This window comes from Hemitrygon akajei, chromosome 23 (genome assembly GCF_048418815.1).
Source record: "Hemitrygon akajei chromosome 23, sHemAka1.3, whole genome shotgun sequence".
NCBI classification, from domain to species: domain Eukaryota; kingdom Metazoa; phylum Chordata; class Chondrichthyes; order Myliobatiformes; family Dasyatidae; genus Hemitrygon; species Hemitrygon akajei.
In genome coordinates, this window is record NC_133146.1 from 24,909,791 (window position 1) to 24,930,444 (window position 20,654).

Below are 20,654 nucleotides of genomic sequence, written 5' to 3' on the forward strand. Positions count from 1 at the left end.
AATGAAGAAGAGTAATTTTGGGTAAATAATGTATTGAAGTCACAGACCATGCTCTTTCATCAGGCAGAACTGCATGGTAAATGTGGCTACAGTCTCAGTTATTTCAATGGGCCAAATGGTCTAATTCTGCTGCTATGTCTTATGGTCTTACAGTATTATCATGATAAGTGTCAGAATCGAGGCATTTACGGAAACGGATAAGGATAGTCTGGAAATTAAGGTTCTGAAATTGGAGAAGGCCAACTTCATTATCATAAGACATAATCTGGCAAAATGAGAAGGAGAGAAGCTACTTGCAGGTGAGACTACGTCAGACAGTAGGAGTCATTCAAATGTGCAACAGTCAGTGGTCAGGGCCACCATGGTCTTAGAAAGGTGAAAGATAGGGACAGCAATTCCAAGGAGTCTTGGATGGCAAGGCATTTCAAAGATGAGATTAAAAAGGATGTAGCACGCACAGAGAGCATGAAACAATGGAGGCTCAGAAGGTGGTGAGAGTGTGGAACGAGCAGAGAGTGGAAGTGGTGGATGTGAGTTCAATTAAAACATTTACGAGAGGGCTTGATAAGCACATGGATGGGGGGATATGGAGGACTATGGTCCAGGTGCAGGTCAAAGGGTCAAAATTGAAAAGGGTGGAGAATACAGAACTGAAGGTGTTATATTTGAATGCATACAGTATGCGTAATATGCCAGATGATCTTACAGCACAATTAAAAATTGGCAGGTATGAAATTGTGGGCATCATTGAGTCGTGGTTGAAAGGCCACACCTGGGAACTTAACATGCCAGGATATAATCACATCGAGAGGACAGGCAGGTGAGCAGGAAGTGTGGGTGGCTTTATTGGTAACATGGGAAATCAAATCCTTAGAAGGGAGTGATATGGAATCAGAAGATGTAGAATCCTTGTAAGTAGAGTTAAGAAACTGCAAGTGTAAAAAAAAACACTGGTGAGAGTATTATACAGGACTTTAAACAGTAGCCAGGATGTGGAGTACAAATTACAATAGAAGATAGATAAGGCATGTGGTAAAGGCAATTTTATTATAGTTATGGGGGATTTAAATATGCAGGTAGATTGGGAATATCAGGTTGGTAATGGATCAGATGAGAAGGACTGCAAGATAGGTTTTTAGAGCAGCTGTGGGGAGCCCACTAGAGAAAAGGCAATTCTGGATTAAGTGGTGTGTAATGAAACAAATATGATTCGGGAGCTTAAGGTGAAGGAAGCCTTAGGAGAGAGTGATCATAATATGTTAGCATTCACCTTGGAATTTTCGAGGGAGAAGGTAAAATCAGCTGCATTACAGTGGAATAAAGGGAACTACAAAGGTATGAGAGAGGAGTTAGCCAGAGCATCTAGACTCTGTCCACCTGCTTTATTTCACTGCTATTTCTTACTTCTAATTAAACCGATTCCACATCACTATCCACTGTAGGTGTACTGCTGCTCACTACCACCCTGATTAATAATAGAATCTAATTAAACAAGACTGGCTGATATGAATGAATCCAGCCCAAGCAGATTTACTGCTATGGTAAATTGTTATCCTATCTTCAACCATCCCCCTTCACCACGACCAATTTCAACTTTACCTTCTCATCATCTGAACGTCAACTGGCTGTAGATTGTTCAGATTTAAATTACTGCAGCTCCTCAAATTCATCACACGATTTCCAAATTCTTGCTTTAAAACACAATCCTTAATACAGCCTTTGTCAATCCACATTTATCCATGTTTAATACAGTCATGATTGGGTTATTTGTTATTCTAAGTAATAGTTGGAGCAGATATTTTCCACAAAGTCTCCATACTGAGAGTGATGTGACACAAAGTACATTTCCACTGCAGAGAAATTCTCTACTATGTTTATAATTACTTTTCTAACTAAGTAACCGTGGGCAGCTTTCCAAATCTCCTCATTCCAATTACCTGGAATTCCATACATGGGACCAGCAGATTTCACACATGGGGCTCCCAGTAGATGAAGTTGTTTACCAGGAGTCCAAATTTATAAAATCACTAAATTGCATAAGACAGAGACATAGGATTTCAACATAATCCAGTCAACTAAAATTCCTCTTTCCTATATTTTAACAGAGTTGCTAAACTGTTCTCTTTTTAAACCCATTAAATGCTACACACTGTCCCTTGTTATAGAGTCATAGAGCACTACAGCACCGAAACAGGCCATTTGGCCCATCTAGTCCATGCCAAAATATTGCTCTGCCTATTCCCATTGACCTGCACCTTGACATTAGCCCCCATTCCTCTTCCATCCATCTACTTTACCCAGAGGATTGCCCGTCAGCATGACCAAAACGAGGGAAAGCCTGACTGAAGAATGATCCCGCTCCACTTGGGAAATAGTGCGAGAATCGAGAGGCAGGAGATGGGAGGAGGCCGAGAGAAATATATCAGAGAGAAATAGAGACCGGGAGTTTCCCAAAGACAGTCCTCACCCCCTTCAGAAGAACCATAAGGTTTGGCTAACTTTAAAAATGTTGAGAAGCTAAACGGAAGCAAAAGTAGACGGTGATATACCTATCTCGAGAAATACTTATTATAATGTGGATTTTATATTACTTAGTTGTTATTCTTTATTCGCTCACTTACTCCTTTTTCCCCACCAAAATGAGAATATATATATGTGTGCATATATGTGTATGTGTGCAATGTGTGTGTGTATATATGTATGCATGCGTAATTCATTTATATATATATATATACACACACACATATATATAGGAGTACACAGGGAAATCTTCTCTGTGTAATGAATTTGTTCACTGACTTTTATGAATACTGCAATGGGGGCCCTCAACTCACAAGTAGGAGGGGTTATCCCCCACAGCTAGACATTTCCTCTAGCTCAACACAGGGTCATCTACTAGAGACCTCAGCCTTGGAATCACACATTCATTGCCATTTTTGTTATTATTTGGGTTTCTTGGTTCTTATTTGTTCAGGGAGTAGATCGATTAAGTTTTATTCTAATTTCAATGATACATTGACAGATAAATACAGATGGCTAAGGACAAGGTAAAATTCATTTCTTTTAATGTAAATGGGCTATTAAATCCAATCAAACATAAGAGAATTTTATCCAAAATGAAAAAAGAACAAGCCCATGTAGTATATTTACAGGAAACTCATTTAAGTGATAATGAGCATAAAAAACTAAAGAGAATGGGCTTCACTAATCTGTTTTTCTCCTCATATAAATCAGGACATAGGAGAAGAGTTGCTATTCTTATCTCAAGTAGGCTAAATTCTGAAAAAGTATTCAAAATGGGAGATAAAGAGGGCAAATATATTCTGGTAAGGGGGAATATAGATGGCAATTCAGTTACTCTATTGAATATATATGCACCCCCGGGAAGTGATATTGGTTTCTTTCAGCAAATTACCGATATTATGGTAACGGAAACAGAAGGTCTCCTGATATGTGAGGAAGACTTAAATTTACAATTACAACCAAACTTAGACTCTTCCAATAGAAAAACCTATGAAACAAAATCTTTACATAAGAAGGTCAATACACCTTTTGAGGATGTTGGTTTAATTGATATATGGAGGGACCTTTTCCCTGACAGAAGGGATTACACTCATTATTCTGCTCCCCATTCTGTATATACAAGAATAGACTATTTCATAACATTTGGAAAAGACAAAGATAAAATAGACACCTGTGGAATTGGGACAATAGATGTAAGTGACCATGCACCTATATATTTATCTATTGATTTTGACCTACAACCAAAGAATACTATTTGTAAACTAAATTCAAATCTACTCAATGATCCGTACTTTAAGGAACAAATTAAAAAAGAAATTGGTCTCTACTTAGAATTTAATGATAATGGAGAGGTTTCACCTCCCATTTCATGGGATACTCTGAAGGCGGTCTTAAGAGGGAAAATTATAGCGATATATTCATATAAGAAAAAAATAAGGAATAAAACATTAAAGGAATTACAAAATAGGCTGAAGGAACTAGAGAAAAAACACAAATTGGATTTGGCACAGGATACATTAGGGGAAATTAAAAGAATTAGGAATGAAATAAATAATTTGGCTATGCAAGAAATCAGGAAAAACTTAATGTTTCTGAAACAGAGACGTTATGAAAGTGGATTGAAATCTATGAAAATACCGGCGTGGAAACTGAAAAAACAGATAGCAGAAAATTACAATTCATAGAATTAGGGACCCAAGAAATAAAATAATAAAAAATAAGCTAAGTGAAATTCAAGAAGCTTTTGAACTGTTTTACAAAACTCTATATTCCAAAGTTCCAGTGGGGGAAGCATAACCCAAATTGACACCTTCTTGAATTCTCCAGAGTTACCCACTTTAAACAAAGAACAAAATAGAACGATGACTGCTGACATAACTGAAGTTGAATTAAAAGCTGCAATTAGTAGGCTTAAATTAAGCAAGTCACCAGGATCAGATGGGTATACGGCAGAGTGGTACAAAGAATTTAAAAATGAGTTAATACCTGTTTTACTCCCCACACTGAACTGGGCTCTAAAAAAGGCACAAATGCCACCCAGTTGGAAGGAAGCGATAATCTCAGCTATACCAAAAGAAGGCAAGGATAAAATGGAACGTGGGTCATTTAGACCAATATCCGTTCTTAATGTAGATTATAGGTTATTTACCTCCATTATGGTCAAATGATTACAGGAGTTTCTACCCATACTGATATGTAATGATCAGACAGGTTTTATACGACAACGCCAGACTCAAGATAATATACGAAGGACACTTCACATTATGGATCATATACAAAAAAATAAAATCGAAGCAATAGTGATAAGCGTGGACGCTGAAAAAGCATTTGATTCAGTTAATTGGAATTTTCTTTACAGAGTTTTGCATAGATTTGGTTTCCAAGACACAATTATTAAAACTATACAGACACTATATGACAATCCTACTGCTAGGATTTTAAATCAATGACTATTTATCAAATAGTCTTACCCTAGAAAGGGGCACGAGACAGGGTTGTGCATGGTCACCACTACTCTTCGCACTATATCTGGAACCATTAGCTCAATACATCAGACAAAAGGAAGATATCAGGGGAATTACTATTAAAGGGACAGAGCATAAATTGGCTTGTTATGCAGATGACATTTTGATCTATCTAGGGCAACCAACATACTCTTTACCTAAATTGATGCAATCTTTTGAACAATATGGTCAATTATTAGGATACAAGATCAACATAGATAAAACCCAATTACTTTCATATTACTATAGCCCACCAAGAGAAATTGAAAGTCGATACCCCTGGGCATGGCACACAGAGTCTTTCAAATATTTGGGCATCATTATGCCAAAAGATTTGGCAAAATTATCAGAATGTAATTATCAGCCTTTATATAAAAAATTAAGGAAGATGTGGCAAGATGGAACCTGATTCCTTTTTTCAGTTTCAGTTCAAGGATTGAGTCTATTAAAATGAATATACTGCCCAGACTGTTATATCTCTTTCAGACCCTACTAATAGAGATTAATCAAAATCAATTCAATGAATGGAACAAGATGCTATCAAGGTATATTTGGCAGGGTAAAAGGCCTAGAGTTCGTCTCAAAACTTTGCAATTAGCAAAGGAAAAGGGGGGATGGGGCTTGCCTTCTCTTAGAGATTATTATTTTGCAGCACAGTTGAGAGCTGTGATATGTTGGTGCAACCCATCATATGACGCTCAGTGGAAAAACATTGAGGAGCGGGTACTTCCCATCCCTATGCAAGCAATTTTTGGCTGATAACAACCTGCAAAGGTACATAAATACTATTGCTAACCCATGAGTGAAATTGACTCTTAAAATATGGAAAACTACTATAAAAGAATATAATCTAGAGGGAGATATTGCAATTCTTAAATGGTGTGCATATGACTCGGATTTTACACCAAATAAATTGGATGCTAGATTTAAGGACTGGACAGCTAAAGGAATAACAGTTCTTTGCAACATAATGAAAGAAGGAACACTGTTCAGTTTTGAAATGCTTAAAGAGAAACACTTATTAGAAAAACAAGATTTTTATCGGTATTTACGGATGTGACAATATGTTAATAAGACGCTTAAAAATGTAACCAAGGCAAGTACATGCTTGATAGAGCTATTTAGAAAAGCATATGATTCAGATAATGGTAGTAGAATCATTTCAAACATGTATAAGGGGCTGTCAAATCTTAAAACACATTTGACTTCATACATTGAAACAAAATGGGAGAAGGAAGGAGGGATAATTATATCTGAGGAAGAATGGACAACAATATGGAGATATCAATGGAAGTGTACCAGTTCACAGAAATGGAGGGAGTTTGGATGGATAAACTTGATAAGACATTTTATTACACCCTCTCAGAAATCCCATTATGATAGTAACCTCCCTGTTTGCTGGAGAAATTGTGGAAATCAAAATGCAAATCATTATCATATTTTTTGGGACTGCCCTGTTATCAAAAACTATTTGAGGGGGATACGCAATGCCCTGTAAGACATCTTTAAATATGAAATACCCTTAGAGAGTAAGACCATATATTTTGGATATATACCTCAAGAATGGTTGAAAAGAGATAAATATTTAATGAATATACTGTTGGTGGCTGGTAAAAAAGGCTCTTACTAGGAAATGGTTATCACAGGAGAGCCCAATTTTAAATACATGGATAGAAATTACAATGGACATTTACAAAATGGAGAAGATAACAGCATCTGTTAACCATAAGCTGGAACAATTTGATTCATACTGGGAAAAATGGTTTAACTACATAATGTCTCATAGGCCTGATTTTATTCTCACAAATCAATGTATCTGTTGTAAAAAAAAAGTTCACTCCCTACTTGTACATAGTTCTTTCCTTTTGCTTGTTTTTTCTTTCCACTCTTTTCTATAAGTGTATACCTCAAATAAATACTTTGTGGAGATTTGTGATATATATGATTATATGATATATATGTACAATGACTGAAATACATCTTATGGAAAAGTTTGTTTGATGATGAACTTCAATAAAAAATCAATTACAAAAAAAAAATTACACTCAAACCGTTCCTTCATTGTCGCTGGGTCAAAATCATGGAATTCCCTCCTTAATAGCACTGATGGTGTACCTGCACCTCAGGGACTGCAGCGGTTCAAGAAGGCAGCTTATCGCCACTTTCTCAAGGGCAACTAGGGACGGGCAATAAATGCTGGCTGAGCTGGCGATACCCATATCGTGTAAGTGAATACATTTTTAAAAATCCACCACTTATTCACTAATACCTCATAAAAATTATACAGGTTTTCTCTATAAACTGCAATCACAGAGGGAATATTCTAGTAGTATTTGTGAAAAAACTATCTTCATTTTTAATTTCTTCAGAGCTACTCCCGCTCCTCACACTTCCAATGAAGATACATCACCAAAGCAGCACCAAGTGCATTTCAGAATAATGGCTTTGCATAATCCACATATCCCCTGCAAACAGGAAAACTAGAAAGTGTAAGACAGCTTCTGTCCAAGCAAAACCGCTGCAGCCAACACTTAGCCCCATGGTCCAAATGAAAAGTATGGTATCACCCAGTGGCTGCCTCCTTCAGGACCTATTGGCTGCTTGCATGCTTTGGGGCATGTTACTCGAAGATGAATATAGGCTATTGAGAGGTATCTGAGTTTTGTTTGTGTATCATCTTCATGACCCAACTTGGTATTAATTTACAGGAAATGGCAAGGCAGCCTATATCTACTCGTCCATAAGACGATGGTGTTTTATGTAGAGACTAGTGTGAGAAAGCATTCCAAATGGCAGTTTTAAGAAAGGATATCCAGTATTTAGACCCAATGACAATGAGGGAACAGAGAGAAGTAATCGAGTTTAGGCTGGAGAGGAACTTTCATGTTGTGACGTTCCTGCTGTTTACTCCCCTTTTCCTTCTCTGATGAAGGATGCTCAGAAACTTTAGCAGATTCCTGCTGTGAACGTTTTAGCCTGAAAGCAAATTGCACAATGCTTGAGGGAATAAATGCTCGGGGAGGCAGATGGCAAAATTATTGAGTAACTGCTTTGTTCTGCTCAGTGAGTTTCTCTTTGCTGAAATAGAAAATGGAGAATATTGCATTACATTCCAGACTTGTAACTTGTAGATGGGGAACGACCTTGGGTGTCAGGGGTACCATAGAATTCCTGGTTTCTGATTTGCTCTGGTATCCATGGTATCTATGTACTTGATACAGTTAGGCTAGTGGTGACCATCAGCATTTTGGTAGTGTGGAAGTCAGAGGAAGTAATGTTGAAGAATGTCAATGGGAGATGTTTAGATCTTGCTGAATATGATTATTTCTAACCATATCAGTCCAAACCACTTACAGATTATCTCTAATTTTTCAGAGTCAAACTTAGATTCTCTTTGACATATCTCATCTGCATGCCCAACCATAGACTTGTCCAAAGACCCAAAGGCCTGTCTGGACATTGTCTCCATAAGTTTGCGGGAATTTTCAGTTTGCAGAGACATTAATTTCTTGCTTCCGTTGCTGACAATCAAAAGCAACAAGAGAGAGAAATCCGGAAAGCAAACTCTCCTAGCTCCATCAATCCAGCAACAGGTCATGCCAACTTTTATCAAGTTTCCCCTGTGACTTTCTGCTCAAGATCAGACATGAACAATGTGGAACCCTGGGCCAACATTCCTTACTTTGGTCATACTTTTAGCACCTCAGTGAATTATGCCTGCACTTATTCCTTATCAGACCAGTCCTCAGTTTTGGAACATTATTGTGCTTTTCAAGTTTTTTGGTCACCCCTATTTCCCTCAGCTTCTCCCATTTCTCACAGCCTCGCCTAGTCTCCCTCCATCTTTCTCAGATTTCCACTGTCTTCCTCAGAAAGAGCCAGGGACAGCAATATCCTGCCCACAAACCAGATTATTCTGATCACTATCAGATGACTGTGTGGTGAGCTTGCTCTGTTCAGTTTGGCTGTGCAATAATGCAATATAACAATGGCTACTGAACTTCACTTAATGTCGAGTGAAAATATAAACGCAAGTCTTTGTTTAATTCGACATACACAATGATTTCTGTGTGCGATAACTCTGGGAAGCTTAACTGTTCCAGATTTTTAATTAACCAACTTAATTATGAAGTCAATATGGAAGGAAAATTAGAAAGACTATCAAGTTGCAATTGTTTATTTCTGCGCCCTGATGAAGACAGATGTATACTCGGCTCCGTAGATCTGTAAGGTCTTCTTGTTTCCCAACTGGCTGCTAGATTTTCTTGCATTACAACAGAATCCCATTACAAAAGTGTATCTCTGTGTCCCTAGCTGTGCCACAGCACCATGAGCAGCTTGTGATCGTGAGGTATTCTCTCAGGGCCGATATTGTTTCCCCTTTTACTTAAAGCGGACATTTGCCACAAAATCTGGTCGTAGTTCATGAACAGATTGCCAGGCAAAATGGCATCAACAAAAACTCTGTTTTTGCCCACAGCAGGCCTTGCTCACTTCGTTCTCCGCGTGTTGCCCGAGGGAGAGCAGCTGAACAAACTTTATCCCTTCAAATGTTTATCCTTTTCCTTTTAGCTCTTCCAGGTGTCTTTCAGACTCACAACAAACTTCAAGGTTAATCAGTTGCAAACAAAGTGCTACTTTTAATGGGCCCTCTGCGGCAGCTCCTGTAATAACTGCACCGTTCTGTTTGATACGGCCTCATAAATCTTCAGGCAAACTGTAGCCATTGTTCATTCACTGCCATTTGTCTCCAGCTGTCAGCAGTCACCCTGCTCCACATTTACCTTGCTGTCATCTCCCCTTTGGTGAGGCCTGAAACTTGGCCTCATCGTGTAATACACAGAGTACTGCAAACAGCTGCAATATCCACAGATATTGCTGATGATACCACTGGCCCTTCTACCTCCACAGGCACCGTCAACGTAAACAGAGGATGGATTTCCAAACATTGTAGTACTCAGAAAACAATGGATGGAGCCCATAGGGGATGTGTAACAGCAATATAGCCACCGTTTTATCCCATGTGACTGGTCGGTGCACTCTTGATGAGAAAATCAAGTTACATAGTACCACATGAGGGCTAGTGGGCCACCAGAAGCTCTTGGTATCGGAAGGAGACAGAGAATAGAAAAGAGAGAAAAGAGCCAACAGTCAACGTTGCGGGCCGAGGCACTTCATCAGTCCCGTTCACTCTTTTCCATTGATGCTGCCTGGCCTACTGAGCCCCTCCAGCATTTTGTGTGTGTTCCCTTAAAATAATGTCCCCTCGTATTAGTGATATCCACCTCGGGATACCTGCTGAACTCATCTGTCATGGACGGGAAGTCCAGGAGGCCGAATCAAAACTTCTGCTGAGTAGATTCTCATGTGAATTCGGTGAAATTTGACTATTAAATTGAAATCAGATGCCCAAGGACCACAGATCAAGTTCCCATCCCTCAACAGGAAGAATCTAAATTTGTTTCAGGAAGTTTTGATGCAGGAGGGAGGTTATGGTTTCTATTTTCCAGCCAACAAAAGAGAGGCAGGGCAGTTGAAAAAGGGCAAGGACAAGAAGCAGGAGCAGTTGAGAAAGGAAAAGAAAGAGCAAGCAGGGCACTGCTGAAGGCACCTTGATCTCTGACCAATAACCATATAACCATATAACAATCACAGCACGGAAACAGGCCATTCCGGCCCTCCTAGTCCGTGCCGAACTCTTAATCTCACCTAGTCCCACCTACCCGCACTCAGCCCATAACCCTCCACTCCTTTCCTATCCATATACCTATCCAATTTTACCTTAAATGACACAACTGATCTGGCCTCTACTACTTCTACAGGAAGCTCATTCCACACAGCTATCACTCTCTGAGTAAAGAAATACCCCCTCGTGTTTCCCTTAAACTTTTGCCCCCTAACTCTCAAATCATGTCCTCTCGTTTGAATCTCCCCTACTCTCAATGGAAACAGCCTATTCACGTCAACTCTATCTATCCCTCTCAACATTTTAAATACCTCGATCAAATCCCCCCTCAACCTTCTACGCTCCAATGAATAGAGACCTAACTTGTTCAACCTTTCTCTGTAACTTAAGTGCTGAAACCCTGGTAACATCCTAGTAAATCGTCTCTGCACTCTCTCTAATTTATTGATATCTTTCCTATAATTCGGTGACCAGAACTGTACACAATATTCCAAATTTGGCCTTACCAATGCCTTGTACAATTTTAACATTACATCCCAACTTCTGTACTCAATGCTCTGATTTATAAAGGCCAGCGTTCCAAAAGCCTTCTTCACCACCCTATCTACATGAGACTCCACCTTCAGGGAACTATGCACTGTTATTCCTAGATCTCTCTGTTCCACTGCATTCCTCAATGCCCTACCATTTACCCTGTATGTTCTATTTGGATTATTCCTGCCAAAATGTAGAACCTCACACTTCTCAGCATTAAACTCCATCTGCCAACGTTCAGCCCATTCTTCTAACCGGCATAAATCTCCCTGCAAGCTTTGAAAACCCACCTCATTATCCACAACACCTCCTACCTTAGTATCATCAGCATACTTACTAATCCAATTTACCACCCCATCATCCAGATCATTTATGTATATTACAAACAACATTGGGCCCAAAACAGATCCCTGAGGCACCCCGCTAGTCACCGGCCTCCATCCCGATAAACAATTATCCACCACTACTCTCTGGCATCTCCCATCTAGCCACTGTTGAATCCATTTTATTACTCCAGCACTAATACCTAACGACTGAACCTTCTTAACTAAGAAGGTTTGGCAGAGTTTTGACAAACCTCTCTTTGTAGAGACAAGAGCATGGGTGACTCAACTACAGACAAGGACGGGGAACGAACAAGAAAGCCAGACAAGGAATTATATGTTCGAGGAATCAGGCAAGCAATTCTTTTATTGCAAATGTGATTCCAGAATGGCAAGCTGAGCGACTGTAAAGCATTCAGGAAAGGAAAGAGGTGGACAATGACATACAGTAAAAAAAGGGAGAGGAAATCCTGAAATTATATATCTAGGAGCTGGGAAAGAGAGTAAGAAACAGGATTCCAAAGGTATAAACCTCAGGATTACTTTTAGGGTTGCATGCCATTGCGTGCAGATGTTAAATAGCTTAAAATTTCAGCTTTGGTCAATAGGTAGTTTCAAAGATACGGGTTGCTTTTCTTCATGGAATATAGGGGGAGAGTTTATGCTGGATCTGTATGCAACACTTGTTAGGCCACAGTTGTCACAGTTGTCCTTCAGGGGTACCATGCATGAGTCGAGACCAAAGACTGCAATTAAGCAAAAGGCCAGGAGTGGTTAAGAGGTGGAGACTGACATCTCAGTCCTTCATCAGAAGACATAAGCCTTGTTGAAGCGTCAGGAAGCACGGGCCATGTGGAGGGTCAAGGAAGAGATTGATGCGTCAGGTGAAGAGCAGGGAATCAGTATTTGATGTTGGAAAGAGATAAGTAGGAACACATCAGAAGATGAGAGGAAACAAGGATTAAAAGCTGAATATGTAAGAGATATATATCTCAATCAAGTCACCTCTCATCCTCCCTCAGTCCAAAGCGAAAAGACCTAGCTTACTCAATCTTTCCTCATTAGACATGCTGTCTAATGCAGACAGCATCCTGGTATATCTCCTGTACACCATCTCTAAGGCTTCCCATCTTTCCTATAATGACATGACTAGAACTGAACACAATATTCCATGCTGGTCCAGCCAGGGCTTTATAGAGCTGCAACATTACCTCGTGGTTCTTGAACTCAATCCCCCAACTAATAAAGGCCAACACACCATACACTTTCTTAACCAATCTATCAACTTGCATGGCATCATTGAGATATCTATGGACATAGACACCAGGATCCCTCTGTTCCTCCACACTTCTAAGGATCCTATAATTAAACTTGTACTATGCCTTCAAGTTTGAAATTCCAAACAGTATCATTTCACACTTCTACGAATTGAAATCCATCTGCCACAATTTTCCATCTTATCAAATGTTAAAGTTCAAAGCAAATTTATTCTCCAAATACATATATGTCATTTCTGAAATTCATTAACTTGTGGGCATTCACAATAAGTGCAAAGAAACACAATAGAATCAATGAAAACCGTGCATACAAGACAACCAATGTGCAAAAGACAACAAACTGCAAATACAAAAAGAAACAAAAACAAAAAAAAAATAATAATAATAATAATAATAGTAAATAAATAAACAAACAATAAATATCAAGAGTATGAGATGAGAAGTCTTTGAAATTAAGGTTACATGGTGTGGAAACAGTTCAGTGTTGGGGTGAGTGAAGCTGAGTGAAGTCATCCTAACAGCCTGATGGTTGAAGGATAATAACAGTTCCTGATCCTGGTGGTGTGGGTCCTGAGGCTCCTACCTGATAGAAGCAGTGAGAAGAGAGCATATTAGAGGTCCTGGATAATAGATCTGCCTTCCTACAACAGTGCTCCTTGTAGATGTGCTTAATGGTTTGGAGAGTTTTACCTGTGATCGGTAGGGCTATATCCATTACTTTTTGTAGGCGTTTCCATACCAGACCATAATCTGCACCACATATTTATAGAAGTTTGCCAAAGTTTTAGATGACATACCAAATGTTTGCAAACTTCTTAGAAAGTAATGGGGCTGCTGTATTTTATTTGCAATGGCACTTATGTGCTGAACCCAGGATTGATCCTCTGAAATAATAACAATGAGGAATTTAAAGTTACTGACCCTCTCCACATCAGATCTTCCGATGGGGACTGGCTCATGGACTTCCAGTGTCCTCCTCCTGTAGTCAATAATCAGCTCCTTGGTCATACTGACTGAGTGAGAGGTTGTTGCTATGTCACCCCCCACCCACCCCCACCAGAACTCAATCTCCCTCCTACTGGTGTCATCAGCAAACTTAAATATAAGAACATAACACACAGGAGCAAAATTTGGCTGCTTAGACCATCAAATCTGTCCTGCCATTCCATCATGGCTGATTTATTATCTCTCTTAAGCCCATTCTTCTACCATCTCCCATTAACCTGTGATACCCTGACCAATCCAGAAACAATCAAACTCTGCTTTGAAAACACATTTTCATAGCTGTTCATAGCAATGAATTCCACAGATTCACCACCATCTAGCAAAAGAAATCCCTTCTTATCTCTGTTCTAAATGGACATCCTTCTATTCTGAGGCTGTGCCCTCTGTTCCTTGACTCACCCAACATAGGAAACATCGTCTCCATGTCCACTCTTTCTAGACCTTCCAATATTCAATAAGTTTCACTGAGATCCCCCTCATTCTTCTAAACTCAGTGAGTACAGGCCCAGAGACATCAAACACTCCTCATATGTTAACCCTTTCATTCTTGGGATCATTCTTGTGTATCTCCTCTGAATCTTCTCCAATGCCAGCATGTCTTTTCTTAAATAAGGGGCCCAAAACTGCTCACAATACTCCGTGTGACCTGACCAATGCCTTATAAAGCCTCAGAATCATATCCTTGCCTTTATTTTTTTGTAGTCCTCTCAAAATGAATGCTATTATCGCACTTGGCTTCCTTACCATCAACCTGTAAAATAAATCCTGCACAAAGACACTAAAGTCCTTTTGCATCTCTGATTTTTGAATTTTCTCCCAACTTACAAAATATCTACACGTTTACTCCTTCTGACATGACCATACACTTTCCCACACTATATTCCACCTGTCACTTCTTTGCCCATTCTTACAATCTGTCCAAGTCCTTCTGCAGACTCTGTGCTTCCTCCACACTACCTACCTTTCCAACTGTCTTCGTATTCTCTGCAAATTTGGCCAAAGTCATCCAAATCATTGACATATTGTATAATGTGAAAATAAGCTGTCCCACTACTGACCCTTGCAGAACACCACATGTCACCATCAGCCATCTAGAATGGGTCCCCTTTATTCTGACTCTTTGCCTCCTGCCAGCCAACCAGTCTTCTATCCATGCCAGTATCTTTCCTGTAATACCATGGGCTCTTATCTTGTTAAGCAGCCTCATGCACAACATCTTGTCAAAGGCCTTCTGAAAATCCAAGTAAACAACATCCAGTGATTCTTCTTTGTCTATCCTGCCTGTTACTTCCTTGAAGAGTTCCGGCAAATTTGTCAGCATGGTTTCCCCTTAAGGTAACCATGCTGACATCATCTTCCCCCTCTCAATCTGCAGAGTGAATTCTATCCTATTGTGATCATTGTCTTCTAAGGGTTCCTTTACCTTAATCAAATCTGGTTCATTACACAACAGCCAATCCAGAATTGCCTTTCCCTTAGTGGGCTCAGCCACAAGCTGTTCCAAAATACCATCTATACGCATTCTACAAATTCCGTCTCTTGGGATCCAGAGCCAACCAGATTTTCCCAATCTACCCGCATATTGAAATTCCCCATGACTATCGTAACACTGCCCTTAGTACATGCCTTTTCTATTTCCCACATCCTGGCTACTGTTCAAGGTATGTACATAACTCCCATCAGGGTCTTTGTACTCTTGCAGTTTCTTAACTCCAGCCACAGGGATTCTACAATGTCCTATTCTATGTCACCTCTTTCTAACTATTTAATTTCATTTTTTACCAACAGAGCCACCCCACCTCTCTCTGCCTACTTGCCTGTCCTTTTGATACAAGGTGTATCCTTGGAGGTTCAGCTCCTAACTGGGATCTTCTTTCAGCCATGACACTGTGATGCCAATAACATCATTCCTACCAGTCTCTAACTAGGCTACAAGATCATCTGCCTTATTCCATACACTGCATGCATTCACATCTGACACCTTCAGTCCTGTATTCATCACCCTTTTCGATTTTGCCTCCATGTTACACTTCAACTCATCTGACTGACTGCTATTTTGCCCTATCATCTGTCCGTCCTTCCTCACAGTCTCACTATATAATGCATCAGCTTTATACTAATTGCCCCATCCTCAGCACTATCATCCCAGTTCCCATCCCTTTGCCAAATTAGTTTAAACTAGGGATGGCCAACCTATGGCACATGCGCCAAAGGTAGCGCACTGGATGATTAGAAGTGGCGCATTGCACCCCAGTGATAAGAATAAAAAGGTAAGCCTACTCATGCAAAAAGTATTAACCAAAAACCGATTTGTAGAAAAAAATCTATAACAGGAATTCAAGTAGCTTAGAGCTAGAAATGGGTTTTACTGAGAATAAATCTAAAACTTAGCAATTATTTTTAGTGATTTTATTATTTTGTGCACATCTTTTGGCGAATGTTATCTTCTTTCACATTAATCAGTTTTCAATTAAAAGAAATACTCAATGAGTCAAACTAGGAAAGAAGGACTTTTGTTCTGCAGTCGTTCCATAACTGTTCGATACACGTTTGATACTTGTTTGATCCTGAGGCGCCAGGCGTCTGCACCAGCAGTGCGTCGCAGGTTTTTGCCAGTCAGTTTACAATTGACACTCGTGTGCTACAGAATTGTGATTTGTTCGTCCTTTGTGAACGTTTGCAGTTTTGTACTTTTTCGAAAATTACGCCTCGTTTTTACATTCATTTACCCATCACAGTGCAAAAGAAAAGCAGAAAGTGATAGTAAGCGTGAATTCAATGAACAGTGGGAAAATGAGTTCTTATTTATAGCGGGTACGTCAGGAAAACCGTTGTGCATTGCTTGTGAAAACACTTTCTCACATAATAGAAGACTTGATCTTAATAGACACTATAAAACACAACATCAGACTGAAATAGAAGGAAAACTGAAGCTAGTGCTTGGGTCTGAGTTAAGGAAAGAATATGTGATTAAGAAAAGGGAAGAAATCAAAAGAAGACAAAATATATTTGTTAAAAGTCTCATTAAGGTAAGTAATGTTTACATTGTTTTTATATTAAATTAATATGTCATGTAAAAATGCTAATTATGTCTATATTAACATATTTTTACAAGAATTGAATGGGGGTACAAGAGTTGTTTAATGCATCTGAACTTGTGTGTGCAAAAATTGACGCATGGGATGTAAAAGGTTGGCCACACCTGGTTTAAGCCCTCCCCAACCACTCTAGCAAACCTTCCCACAAGAGTATTGGTCCCACTCAGGTTCAGGTGCAACACGTGCCTTTGGTACAGTCATATCTTCCCCAGAGGAGATGTCAATGATCCAGAAATCTGAAACCCTGCCCCCTGCACCAGTTCCTCAGCCTCTCATTCATCTGTGCTATCATCCTATTTCTACCCTGGCTAGCACTTGGCATTGGGAGTCATCCAGAGGTGACTACCTTGGATGTCCTGTTCTTCAGCCTTTTCCCTAACTCCATATACTCACTGCACAGGACCTCTTCCTCCTTTCTAACTATGTTAACGTGCACCACGATGTCTGGCTGCTCATCCTCCTTCTTGTGAATCTCCTGCAGTCGCCGTGAGACATCCTGGACCTTAGCGCCTTGGTGCCTCCAAGGCACCAACCCACCATCCTGGCTTCTCTATCATGGCCACAGAATCTGCTGTCCATCTCTCTAACTATCGCGTCTCCTATCGCTATCACTCTGCCTGACTTTACCCTTCCCTGCTGAGCCTCAGAGCCGGTCACAGTACCGGTGGCCTGGCTGCCGCTGCTGTGCTCTGATAGGTCATACCCCAGCAGTATCCAAAGGGGTACTTGTTCCTGAGGGGAATGGACACAGGGGAACCCTGCACTGACTGCTCACTCCCCTCACTTTTCCACTACAGCATTGGAAATGTGCTTAGCCACACAATCATAAGTGTAAAGTAAGCAGAGCAGAGGGCTAAGCACACAGTCTTGTGGAGCTCCTGTGCTGATGGAGATTGTGGAGGAGATGCTGTTGCCAATCCAAACTGACTGGAGTCTATCTTGTAAGCAAATCGAGGATCCAATTGGACAAGGTGGTATTGTGGCTGAGGTATTAAAGCTTATTGATTTGAAGGGATGATAGTATTGAACGCTGAGCTGTAATCAATAAAGAGCATCCTGTTGTGTGCACCCTAACTGTGCAGATGTTCCAGGGTTGAGTGAAGAGCCGATGAAATGGTATCTGCTGTTGAGTTGTTGTGACGGTAGGCAAACTGGAGCGGATCCAAGTCCTTCTCAGGAGGCAGGAGTTGACACATTTCACCACCAACCTCTATCATTATCATTATCAAGATCAACCCTCTTCTCTCACCTGTTGGGTCTCACGGTGAAGGACTAATTGTTCTGAGAATGCTCGACGATGGTCTGCACACAGCAGGAGCAGTGAGGGGGAGTCCCAGAGGACTGTCGAGCAGAGGAGGAAAACTTCAAAGCAGGCATAGCTGAGATTACAGTGGAGTTTGCAAAATGGTGTCAAACTGTGGGCAGCAGAGTAGCACGTGATTAGCATAGCACACGATGTCAGTGACCCACGTTCAATCTCGCTGCTGGCTGGAAGGGGTTTGTACGTTCCCCCCGTGACCCCCTGTAGGCTCCTCTGGGTGCTCCAGTTTCCACCCACATTCCAAAGGTGTGTTGGTTAGTAGGTTAATCGGTCACATGGGTGTAATTGGGCAGTGTGGGCTCGTTAGGCGGGAGGGCCTGTTACTGTGCTATATCTCTAAATGAGATAAACGACACCGCAGATGCTGGAATCTGCAGCAACAACGAACCTGTTGGGGAAACTCAGCATCTGTAGTGTGGGGTGGGGTGGAAACATTCGGTCGGTGTCTTGCATTAAAATCCACTGAGTTACTCCAGCATTTTGTAACTCAAAAATGGCTCGTTCGATACCCGTAAGATGCAAAGTCTGAATGTTTCCCCGAATCCCTCAGTTGCTCCTGGTTAGCTTAATCAAGCAGCTTTTGGAAACTTGCTGAATGGCATCTGTGTGCGGCAATCCTTGCATCTCAAGTGTGAATACCAATCAAAGCTCAAACTGTTTGCAGACGCCCTGATACCAGGAAAGGCGCAGCAGATCGTTCTGTCTTTCTATTTAGGGGAGCTCCCCCCACCGTCCCCCTCAGATGAAGCCAGCCATTTCTTGTTTTCAAACTTCTACAAATGACTACAGATTATTTTTCTGCTTCCATGCCTGGATACCGTTCAACCCTTGAACCGTAGCTGTACAAGGGGCTTAAGGAGCTTTCAGATTTGTGTGTGATTTAGTAATAGCGCAAACCATAATAGACCTAAATTTCTTCAAAATCTTGAATCCTTTCATCAAAATCTCCACTCAAGTATTGCCCCAGCTAGGTAGCAGACGCTCAGTGTGATTAAGCTCTTGAGCAACGCACGGGTCACTCCAGATTGCAAACAAATTTTTAGGTGCAGCGGGAAACAAAATCACCTCCCTGATCTTTTCTCCACCTCCTTTCTCTGCCTAAGTAATCTAATCAGACCCAGGGATATCAGTCTCTCGATATACCTGAGCTGTGTCAGCCAACAGATGAGATTTTGGTGGATCGATCAACATGTAGTTTGCCATATTCTGTGGCAATCGTGACATCTTTATTTATCTGGAGAATATTTGTTGCTGAATTCAGCCAGCTTTTGACTTTAATGATGTTAATCAACAAATCACTGAAGGCTTTCACTATAAGTCAATTTTATATATAGATAATTCCATTTCTAAATGAAAATGCTTCTAGTCTTTAATCACCTTCAAGGATTATTTTTCTCATGGCTATATCTGCTGCTTCCGAGTTTTTAAATTAAATAAACTGCATTATTCATGTCTTTCGATATTTCAAGAGAGTTAAATCAAATTCCTCCCAAATCTACTATTCTCCAGTAAAATATATCTTTTTTCCGAGATCCACATTATCAATTCTCTCTGAGCTGTGTCCAGTGTATCAATGTCCTTTTGAAGCTGGTGTGCATATACTACACAGGAATTTTAACGCTGTCTATTACCATTTCTAGTAAGGATTCTGCCGCAAGTCCAAAGGGTTAACAATTGCGGGCGTCAGCATTTACGATGAATCAGCTTGTTGCTCAAAATTCAATAGAACTGTCAACTGGAACTTGCCTGGAACATTAACTCTTCAGCAATTTTAACATAAACCTAAGAAGTGGAAACATTTCTGTTCATTCTTTTTGGGTTTTCTATCCTCTTCCCCTGTTCTAAATTTCCTATTAAAAGCGCAAGATAGAGGAACAGAAGTAGGCCATTCAGTCCATTGAGTTTGCTCCAGCATTCAATCATGGCTGAGTTTTGTTTTTCAAACTTCGGTTCCCTGCCTACTCCTTGTAAACCTTAAACCCCTTACCAGTTAAGAACCTTTTATGCCCTGCCTTAACGCACCAAGTTACTTGGCCTCCATAGCCCTCCAAGCAACAAAATCCACTTGTTGGAAGAAATCTCTGCCCAATTATCACCAAAATGTCACCTGCAGCAAAAGGAGTCTCAAGACATTCAAGCACCGTTATACTGCGATTAGCAACATGCTTACCATTCCATCCCTAGACTGCACTTTTGGGAAATCACCTGGCTGTCATCCTTCTACTGGCAAACAGGCAGAGACGCAAGAGCAGGACTCCAGAGATAAGGATAAAAAAAGAGGGGATCGCAGGAGGCAGAAGGATTACTTCAAGCTGGTGGACTGGGCTGTGTTCAAGGACTCGTGAGGAGATTTGAACAAATATGTCATGGTTGTCACAGACTT